We start from the raw sequence: 10,777 nt of genomic DNA, 5'->3' as shown, positions 1-10,777 counted from the left end.
AAAAAAAGATTCCAAAGGAAGATTGAATACAAATATATGCATTAATGATCTAAAGTATCTACTATAGTATGATATGTTCACAGAAAACTGTGATATCTATAACAACAAACGTCAAAAGGTTAGAGCTCCAACGCACAGACCTTTGTCTGTACATGTTGTTGAGGGTCAGAGCTAGAGCCTCGCACTTGCTGCTCAGGTGCCTGACGCTCAGCCGTGCCTCCAGCTGACAGGCCCCCCCCCCCTTCACATCAGATAATTCAGTAGACTGACACTTGCAGTTGTTTGAGATGTATAAGGACAAAAAGTAAGACACCATGATTTTCTGTTTCTCTCTCTCTCTCTCTCTCTCTCTCTCTCTCTCTCTCTCTCTCTCTCTCTCTCTCCACAGAACGTAGCCCTCCAGCTGTGAGGTTTAGAATGTTACCCCCCACTCTCCTTGAGTTGCTGTGAGTAAAATGGGAGATCAAAGTCCACTTCCTATAAATATTTGAAGAATGTCACAAATAGCAATGATATTCTGAGCAGTTATTATATTTCATACAATAATCAAAGCCAAAAATTCTCTAAAGTAAAATGACAACCAGTTCACTTGGGAAACAGCTTGGAAAACCAGGCTCATTTGCTGTGATGTTTTGAGAGGTCCTGTGACATCATTGACTGTCAAATAGAAAGCTTCGTATCAGTCAGAAACAAACGGCTAAACTTAACACAGCTTCTTTATCTGAAACATGGATGGGAAACTTTGACTTAAAATATACTTAATATATATTTATGTCTATATGTCTACTTGAGCATATGTGTACATATGCGATAGATATGTATGTGTGTACTTGAGCATATGCACACATATGTAATATATATTTATGTATGTGTATATGTCTACATGAGCATATGTGCACCTATGTGTGTAGCTATACATGTGGCAGAGATGATATCTGACCCTTTAGAGCTGGAGATACAGATGTTTGCAAGATGCCGAGTGCTGGGATCTGAGTCTAATCTTTGTGGCTGTCCAGCAGGATGCCAAGTGCTGGGATCTGAATCCAGTCTTTGTGACTGTTTGGTTGTAACTGTTGAACCATTTCTCTGGTTCTCTGAGCAAACATGTATGCTATTAGGCCTGTGAATCTCTAAAAGGTTCTGAAGCTGTAGGAAAGAAAACAGTAAAAGGTAAATGAAGTTTAACAACTGAAAAAGTCTGTCCATGTAAAAAGTTTTCATGATCAATATTTTGATGATATTTCATGATCAGTTTCAAATATTTTGGCATAAGGTACAGAAATAAATGTAAATAAATTTTTTCTCAATAAACATCACTTTGTTTTGGTTCCTTATCACCCCTTGTTTGAAATAAGATAGTTGTCTTCTGCAATAACCAAAGGCCATCGAACTGTCTCTAAAATCAATGGTTTTGGCAGATGTTGTAAAAGCACTTGGGAAATCTGCTATGAACTTTAGACAGAAAGCAAAGAGAGGTTTTCCATTTGTCTAGAAATTTGGAGAAACAGAGAAATTAGACCCAGGGCTTTCCCTAGCCTGGCTTACCACCGCACGCTTCGCTCCATCACCCGCCCCATCGCCAGGACTCACACCCCACACTCATTCAAGGGAAGATCATCAGTTGGTCAAGGCTTTAAAGAGTCTACCACTGCGCAGCCAGCATCGATTGGTCTGCTGTGCTGTGCCTCGGCTCGCTGTGGCACTCACAGACGCTCGCAAGCCTTGAGCGAGTGGACCTTGGCCTTGGCTGCACTGAATCATCACTGGAGAGCTTGGCAAACGCTGACATCTCTACTCCACCCTCAGGAATTTGTTGTCGGATGCGGCCTGGATGTTAGTAATTGCAGAGTCTAAAGATGCTCCAGTGTTTTCTCAGGACACTGATTCTACTGGTCTAAGTAGATTTATATAGTCACCTCTGCAATTAAGACCCAAAGTACCTCCATCAACAAGAAAGTCCCCTGTACTGTGCCTTCATTGTGTGTCACTGCCTCTTCTCCCTGCCATCCTTAATCTGCACGGCTTGAATGCACAGTGTCCCCCATAGGTTCACCTATTTGAACCCTTAGCCCTTAGGTGGTGGTGTTTGGGGAAGTTGGGAAACCTTTGGGAGACAGAATTTTGCAACCGGAGGTTTCTTGTCCCACCTGTTCCATCTATGAGCTCAGGCTTACTATTAACTAGCTCTTACAACTTAAATTAATGAGTTTCTATTAATTTATATTTTACACGAGGCTCGTGGCTCATTACTTCACATCTTGTTTCTCTAGCAGCTGCTGGCATCTCCCCCAGCTCCATCTTCATTTTCTCTGGAGTCAGTTTGGCTTTCCCACCTGGCTATATTCTGCTCAGCCATAGGCCAAAGCAGCTTCTTTATTCACAACATACAGAAGGGCATCCCACACTAGAGCCTTACTTGAGGAAGTATGTGACTGGGGGTGGACTTTGAATGTGTACAGTCCTGCCTCAATTACTGTTTTCTCTCTGCTCTCGGCTCCTGTTTGAAAATGTGAGCTCCTGCCTCCTCCTGGAGCTCTAGGCTTACAGGGTCTTCCATACCATGCCTTTGGGCAGCTCTACAGGTCTAGCTCAGAACTCTGTATGCCAGGCAAGCACTCTATCAACTAAGCCATAGCTTCCCTCCCTCCTCTCCTCCTTTTCTTCCTTTGGTGTGCAGATGGAATTTAGGGCCTCCCTCCCACACACTAAGCCTCTGCTCTGCCCTAAGTTCCACCCCCAGCCTCAGAGTAGAGGGACTGTTAAGACATAACATGGAGTAAATTCTTCGACTGGAGGTCAGAATGTGCACCTTCACCCGAGTCTAACAACATAGCCACTTCCCTGCAAGGACATGAAAGTGACTGAGCACGAGAATCCTGCTTTCAGCTGCTTTCTCTCATATGTCCGTGTGATGCTGGTCAAAGCACACTAAGAGTACAGATGCCATGGCTGTTATAGGGTACTGACATTTTCAGGACAACCAGTCCGCTCCACAGGAGATACGTGCTTATATTATGACTCTGGCCAAGAACAAATAGTTGAGGAGCACACAGGCCCAGTGTACTAAGTGGACATAGTATCACACTGCTCTAAATTCCACCCACAGATTAGCACAGCCCTCAGCTCGGCAGAGACGTTTCTTTGTGCAGTGTGTGGTGGTGAATGTAGACACAGCTGGCTAGACCGCCGAGCATGAGTGTCAGACAGTGCTCGGCCCCAAGCAGGAGGCTCTGTGAGCCCTGTCCTCAAGGCTCAGTGGCTAGGAAGACTGCAGACCCAAGTGGAGAAGACTGGTCATGACAGGAGCACAGCACTCACGAACACATAACCACCATGCCTGCGGGCACGAGATCAAGCCAGACAGGGAAGGGGCTTGTCTCTGTTGCTTTACTACTGCTATGGCGAATACCACAGGCTCGCAGTTCCAAAGGACCACAGCCTGTGATCATCATGGCAGGCAGCACAGTAGCAGGCAGACAGATAGGCATGACACTGGAGAAGTAGCTGGGAGCTTACCTGTGATCCACAAGTGTAAGGCAGAGAGAGTGAGCTTTTGAAGCCTCAAAGCCCTTCCTCAGTGACACACCTCCTCCAACAAGGCCACACCTCCCAATCCTTCCCAAACAGTTCCACCAGCTGAGGCCCAAGCATTCAAATATATGAGCCTATGGAGGCTGTTCTCACTTAAACCACTACAGGGCTCATAATCTCCCACCTCTAACTGAGAAGGTATGGACCACTGACGGCTTCTGGGGATTGTGGTTCCTGGTAGGTTGACCATGCTCCAGTGGCAGGCCCCACACCCAGGAGTTTATGGGCATCACAGATTGGACTTAGTGAGTTACACACACAAAGACATAAAGTTGGGGCAGTAGAGAACTAGAGGGAGAGGAGTGATAATGAATATAATTAAAATAACAGTGTATAAAATTCTCAACTAAATTTTAAAATAAAAACATTAGTGTGTTAGATATACATTTATTATGGTTATTTAGAGAGATAATAACATCTGCAGTCACATTTTGATCAATGACAGACCAGCAGAAGTCCCGTGAGATTGTATGAAACCAAATTAAAACTCTATCACCTACTAATGTCATTGTCATAGTAAGACTGTGGTGAGACTGGAGTAAGCAATGGATTCGGATAAGCTTAGATGCATGCAGGAACAGGCTTTGGCATAGATGGGCGTGTAGTAAGAACCAGGATCTTGTAAGTGTACTTGACCAAGAATGAGAACTTCTGAGAACACATCTCCATTGTTGGAAGTATGCGTGGTTATAAAATTCTGACCAACTTGACACTTGGATCTTTTATGACATATTTTGTATTTTGTGATGAATGAGTATATAGCTACATCTGCCTCTTTGGTAGTGAGCTTTCCTAGGTAAGGATCTAACGGGAACTGTCTCAGTTTTGCTAGCAATTATCCCTGTTCCCGACGTACTGGGAACTCCTCTGCTGCCATTTGTTCTGGTAGCACTGCATTTCCTGCTAGTAGAGATAAAATGAGTCGCCATAGAGAATTCAGCGGCACAGAATCCATGCTGAGACACTTGGATTGCTAGCCAGAAAAAAAAAAATCACAGGTGGGTCATGAATGAGGTGTATTGCAATGTGTCTTTCCTTACAGTGAGAAGGCAGTTGCTGCAAAATATGTTGATATACTTGTGGTTAATCTCAATTATCAGCATGATGGGATTGAGAGCTGTCCGGGCGGTTAGTATAGCTCACTGCTGGGTGCACCTGTGAGGATATTTCCAAATAAGAGTATCAGGGAGACCTTCCTTGAATATGGCTGATACCTCCAGCAGGCTCAGTGGGGGAGGAGCAGGTAGAGGAAAAGAGAGGGAGGAGGAAGCCAGTTAGTGTAAACATTCATCCTTCTGAAACCATGAAAAAAAGAAAACACCACATTTCCTTCTTTGAATTATTCCTCTTTGGTACTGCCTCAACAACAAACTGTCCTCACACAGCACAGTGGTAGCAGCCTGCCCAGCATCCACGAGGCCCACTGATCCCCACCACTAAGTTAGTAACCTTCCACCAAGTGGTCCCCATTCTTTACCATACCCTTCAGATAGAGTACAAAACAGTCATGGGGATAGACACATAGGTCACTGGTAGCTGAATGTTTGGTGCCCCAACTTTAATCCTCAGTACCAATAAAAATCTAAGGATGGCACAATCCTGTATCACAGCACTTTGGGGGTGGAGGCTAGAGAATGAGAAATTCAAGGTCATCCTCAACTGCCTGACAGATCTGAGGCCTTCCTGGGACACAGGCATTCTCCCTGTCTTCAGAAAGAAAAAGAAAGAGCATATTAATGGATTATGGAAGCAAGGACTGCTCAAATCCAGATGAAGATGCTGAAATGTGTGTGTGCGTGCATGTGTGTGTGTGTGCGTGCGTGCATACGTGTGCGCGTGTGTGCACGCATGTGCATGTGTGTGCGTGTGTGTGTGTGTGTATTACATGCTGAGGCAAATCAGTGCTCCTTCTTTAGGCTACATTAATAACAAACCTGTGCTGTTTGTTAGAGACAGCTTGAGCGAATCATCTCCAGATGATGCATCTGGTCTTTCAAATTCACAGACTTTTCTTTGTGCTGGATATTTTAAGATTGTACTGGTGATGGGCACAGATGTGAACAGAAGGACCCACTGATCTTAGCATTAGCAAGGGCCTTTTGTGGACCTGCTTAGAGACGACGCTAACAGTCTCAGCACTATACTTCTCTTTTCTTTCTCAGACAGGGTCTCGCTGGAGCCCAAGGTGGAGTCAAACTCAAGGTTCTCCTGCCTCAGCATCCCAAGAATTGGCATTCAAGGTGTGTTTTCTGTCATGCAACTTGGCATTAGCTCAAAAAAACATCTCCACAAGCCCTCTGCCGGCTTTTTTTTTTTTTCTTGCCTTGAAGGTGACTGGTTGTCTTCATATTCCACGTGAGGAAATGGAAGCTAAGAGAGCTGAGATAAAACAAGCTAACACACTGCAAGGTCGGGGTTGTGGCCCAAATTTAACCTCCTATCCTACAGCCCTCGTCTTTATCATACAGTATATGAATCAGTTTTGCCAGTGTTGAACACCCGCATTCTCTGGACTCTCCCAGAAGATCTGACTACACCTAGAGATTTGGAACCAATTCCACTCTGAGAAGAATTGCTATTGCTTTCACTCCAAATAAATTCACCTGTGTGGTCACACCTTAAATGAACATTTAAATACCAACACAAATCTCCTCTTACCTGAAAAACGGGTGGGGGGATTCTGATTAGAGAGAGGGGCTGGGGAGGGGCCATTCCCCACATCCACAAAAGAAAGTGTTGGGTATTTTTTCTTAGATGAGCCTTTCCACCAACGCAAATAATTCCAAGCAGACCAAATCAAACCAAATAAAAGATGCCCATGTTTAATAAAATGCCCTTATTCCCAGGTGGCCCACCCCTGCAGTGAATGGAGAAAGCCCACCCCTGCAGTGAGCCCACCCCTGCAGTGAATGAGAAAGCCCACCCCTGCAGTGAATGGAGCATACTGTTTCTTTTGATACCCACCTCATCCATGGAGCCAGAGTGGCTCCCTTCCTGGAGACTTGGCAGAGCCAGATCTTGAAATCAGTGACGGTCTTCTCTCCCAAGACAGAAAACAGATGGAACACGGTAGTGATGGAAACAGAAGAGATGGCTTAAAGCGAAGACAGACATACGTTGGGGAGTAGAAAAGAATATGTGTGAGATATTATCTGAAAAGTAAAAGGAGACACTGTTTCTCCTCAAAGGCACGCCATTTGAGAACTGGAAATGAAGTCTTCTAGTTTCAAGTCTCTTCTGAGATTTGTGCACTCTCTTACCTGTAATCCCCTGTAAAATCAAATCAAAAAACAGATCACATATTTCCAACATACAGTGACACAGGATATACATTACCATTCCAGAACATAGAGAAGGGAGCACAGCGAGGAAACACTGGACCAAAGCAAGACCAAAGCCAGCTGTGCAAACTCCAGACTCTGCGTCTTCATGTCTACTGCAAAATACGCTTCAGATCTCCAGCCCCTGTCAGCTTTGTTGACTGCAACGCACTTGTTTCTTTCTCTTGGGCTGGTTCCACTCCCTGTTAGCCGCTCTCCTCAGGAGGTTTCTTGTAGCTCTGGCATCTTCAACATCTTGGGGTCTCCAAGGCAATCCAGGTTTTACCTTCACAGCTTCACATCATGGCCTCTTTGGGCCTCCATGCAGGGACACCCCTGTCATATGCCTGGCATCAGCAGCTTTCTGTAATCATGGAGGAAGAATCCATAATCTCTTTCTTCTATTCTTGGCTCTAAAGCCAGAACCATGTGGCCAAAACTGCCAAGGTCTGTGCTTACTGGGACTGGAACATGGTCTCCTTGTTTAATTATATCTTCAACAGCTTTTTGTCCTTCACTGCCTAAGCTTGACTGTTCTGGAATTCACTCTGTAGACCAGACTGGCCTAAAACTCAGAGATCTCCTGGGTGCTGGGATTAAAGGCATGTACAACCACACCTGGACCTAAACTCTTCTTTAATTCCTTTTTACAAGTTGGAAGCTTAGCTGGATAGGGTCTTTCCCTGAGGTCACTACTTCCTTTATTCCATTCCTCACTCTGTTCATCTCCTTGAACACAGGACTTAGCATTCTGCTCCCTGGTCCCCCTTTTTCCTCAAATTGTACATTTTGTATTTTTCCTTGCTCAGCTTGCTCCTTTTCTTTATATGTCTTTATAAGCATGAATACTAGTAACCACACAACAGAATCTATGATAAGCTATTTTGAAATTTCCTTTGCCAATGGAATTAATCCAAATCTCTTCACTTTAGCTTCAGGCAGACTCTTCAGACAAGGGCCAAAAGCAGCTACATTCTTCACCAAAATATCACAAGAATGCTATCTAGGCAGCACACTAAAATTCTTCTCCTCTAAAACATCTTAAGCCAGGCCCCCACAGTTCAAATCTTCCAGGCTCCTACTACTGTGGCCCATTGAGCAGTGCTTAAGGCTCTCCTAACCCAAACTTCCAAAGTCCAAATTCCTCCAAACAAAAGCACGGTCAGACCTATCACAGCAATACCCCAGTCCTTAGTATCAACTTCTGTCTCAGTTGGGGTTTCTGTTGCTGTGAAAAGTCACCATGACTACAACAACTCTTATAAAAGAAAACATTTAGTTGGGGGCTGGTTTATAGTTCAGAGGTTTAGTCTGTTATCATCATGGCGTATGGTATGCAGGCTGACATGGAGCTGGAGAAGGAGCTGAGAGTTCTACATCCAGATAGATCCTCAGGCAGCAGAAAGTGAACTGTGTCACACTGAGCATACCTTGAGCAAAGAAGACTTCAAAGCCCATCCCCACCGTGACTTACTTACTTCTTCCAAGAAAGCCACACCTCCTAATAAATAGTGCCACTCCCTATGGGGGCCATTTTCTTTCAAACCACTACACCCACTGCACTAGAGAAACTCCCATGGGGCACCACACACTCCCTTCCTCAGAGGCAAGCTAATTGCTACCACTTGTGAGAAGAAAAAGAAAAGATCTGTCACATAGTTCCACACTGGACCTCGAGCTCACTCACCTTCTAATTAAGAGCAGCTCACCCAATTTTACTGTCAGCCCATAGTAAAAGAGCTATCCATCCTTCTGCTCTCCTTGGAATTCCAGATGTTTGAGAAACTGACTGTAGATAAAGACACACTGTTTCTATTGTTAACTTTAGCAAAGAATCGTTTTAAAAGTATCCAAAAAACAATTACATTTTCTTAAGGTACTTTTGTAGAATGCTGACTTCCAGTTGTAACAGCCATTACCATCTTAATTAGAGCAGTCCTGACATTCTCTCATAGAAGAAGGAGGCATTGATGGTCATTACCTGAGGTTTCGGCCATTGCCTCCTACGCCTCTTCCCCAGAATCACCTCTTTTATATGTAATCCTGTGTGAGCTGCAGGTATCTATGGATGCCAGGAGGGGCTGAAATAGATAGATTGTGGAAGGCTAACTGAAAGGAGGACTCTGTGCATCTCTGGGGAACTTGTCAGTGCTGATGATGTAGGTTCTATGGAATAGAGCCACTAAGCACCCAGATGGCGGAGGCGAGAGTGGAGTGAAAAGCTGGGTGTTGGTCACAGGGTTGAAGCTCTGGATATAGCCTCATTCTGGAAACCCCCACATGAGCCAGTAAATTTGCTCCTCTAAGGCAAATTGGGTCAGGGTTTTCTATTGTTTGCAATAAAGATACCGCAGCAGTGTGTGTGGCGAAACACACTTGCAGTTTCATTTCTCTAACGAGAGAGACGCAGCACTATAAAATATTGGCTATCTGCCTAGCATAGGAGTTTGTAAGAGAGACAAGCTGTTTCCTCCTGTTGTAGCTGTCCTTCTCTTCTACCCCCTCAGCTGCTGACGGACATACTTGGGTAAATCCTAGGCAAGTGCATTGAAGACTTAATTTTGCCGTAGAGTGCATCGGGTCCCACATTGTCGAGTGGGAGATAGTGAGGGCGTTAGTAGCCCAGATTTCTCTCCCCTTTCAATGTAGTAGACATCATGACCTTTTAAAGCCACTGTGACCTGGGCTCATTATCTATCAAAGGTAGCAGTCAGCCATCCTCCCCACCTGCTAGGTGAGATGTGGCTGGGTGTGTCATTGCCAGCCGTAGCTGCATCAACATTCTCTTGGGGTTTGGAAGCCACCTTTGAATCCCTTTGCTCTGGGCAGTATTGCGGATTGGACCTCCGTGTCAGGCATGGGGAGCAAGCTCCTACTGCTGTGCCCCAGCCCTCTCTTTTGAATCCTTTTCATATCACTCACTACTGAGCAGATGCTTTCAAGTATCCATTTATAACTCAAAAACTAGCTGAATTATTTTATATCTGATTAAATCTCACAATTGCATATGTGTGAGGTATGTTACACTATGGACCTCACCCTCTCTCTAGATCCCTTCCTCTGTCTATGCTGGGGAGCTGGACAGCTGTCCTGAGGTTTGTTAGCCCACTGTGGTGGGCCCTTGAGATAGAACTAGCCCCACAGATATTACTTTGTCTTTTCTGATTCCCTATCAGTTGCAAGGCCCCAAAGCCAACTTGTTAACAATGCCTATGGTGGCACAAATATCTTCAAAGTCCTTTTTAGCCCCCCCTTTCCCCAGCTGTAAATGCACAGAAGACTGTGCTCTGTCCCCTTACCAGGTGGGAGAGGAGCAGCTTTCTCACCTCCCTGTTGCCTAGGTTGTGCAGGGACTTGGGGTGGATGCTCCGTGGGCCCCAAAGCCCCAGCAGCCTGCAAGCGGAAAGCACTTGGAGAGGCCGGCAGCAGGGGCTGCAGCAGAAGCTGTGAGGTCAGGAGTCTCAGTGAACGCAGTGGGCAGTACTATCCTAAGACCTTCTGATGGCTTGTCCACCAAAATGCGAATACACATGAATTTCTTAAAGAGACCCTGGCCCTGTGTCATTTGGGACCTGCTCTCAGTGGGATGTGTAGCCCTCAGCATCCATTCTTAACAAGGATGCCATTCAGGTCCCCTAGAAATATACCATTACAGTACCCCAAAAATGAGGTTACAGTTTGAACGCCATTAAGGCAGGTGACAGTGCTTACAACTGAGACTGACTCTAGTTCAGAGCATTGGATTAGAAAAATCACAGGGTCAGTTTGTAAAGACCTTAGCATGAATGCCATGATTTCTAACTAGATGGAACCATGTCCAGGCAGAGACACATTCATTATTTTTATTTTAGTAATTCCAATTTTTT

This window comes from Alexandromys fortis, unplaced genomic scaffold (genome assembly GCF_014885135.2).
Source record: "Alexandromys fortis isolate MF-2015 unplaced genomic scaffold, M_Fortis_MF-2015_v1.1 scaffold_104, whole genome shotgun sequence".
Classification (NCBI taxonomy): domain Eukaryota; kingdom Metazoa; phylum Chordata; class Mammalia; order Rodentia; family Cricetidae; genus Alexandromys; species Alexandromys fortis.
This window is presented reverse-complemented; position numbering follows the sequence as displayed.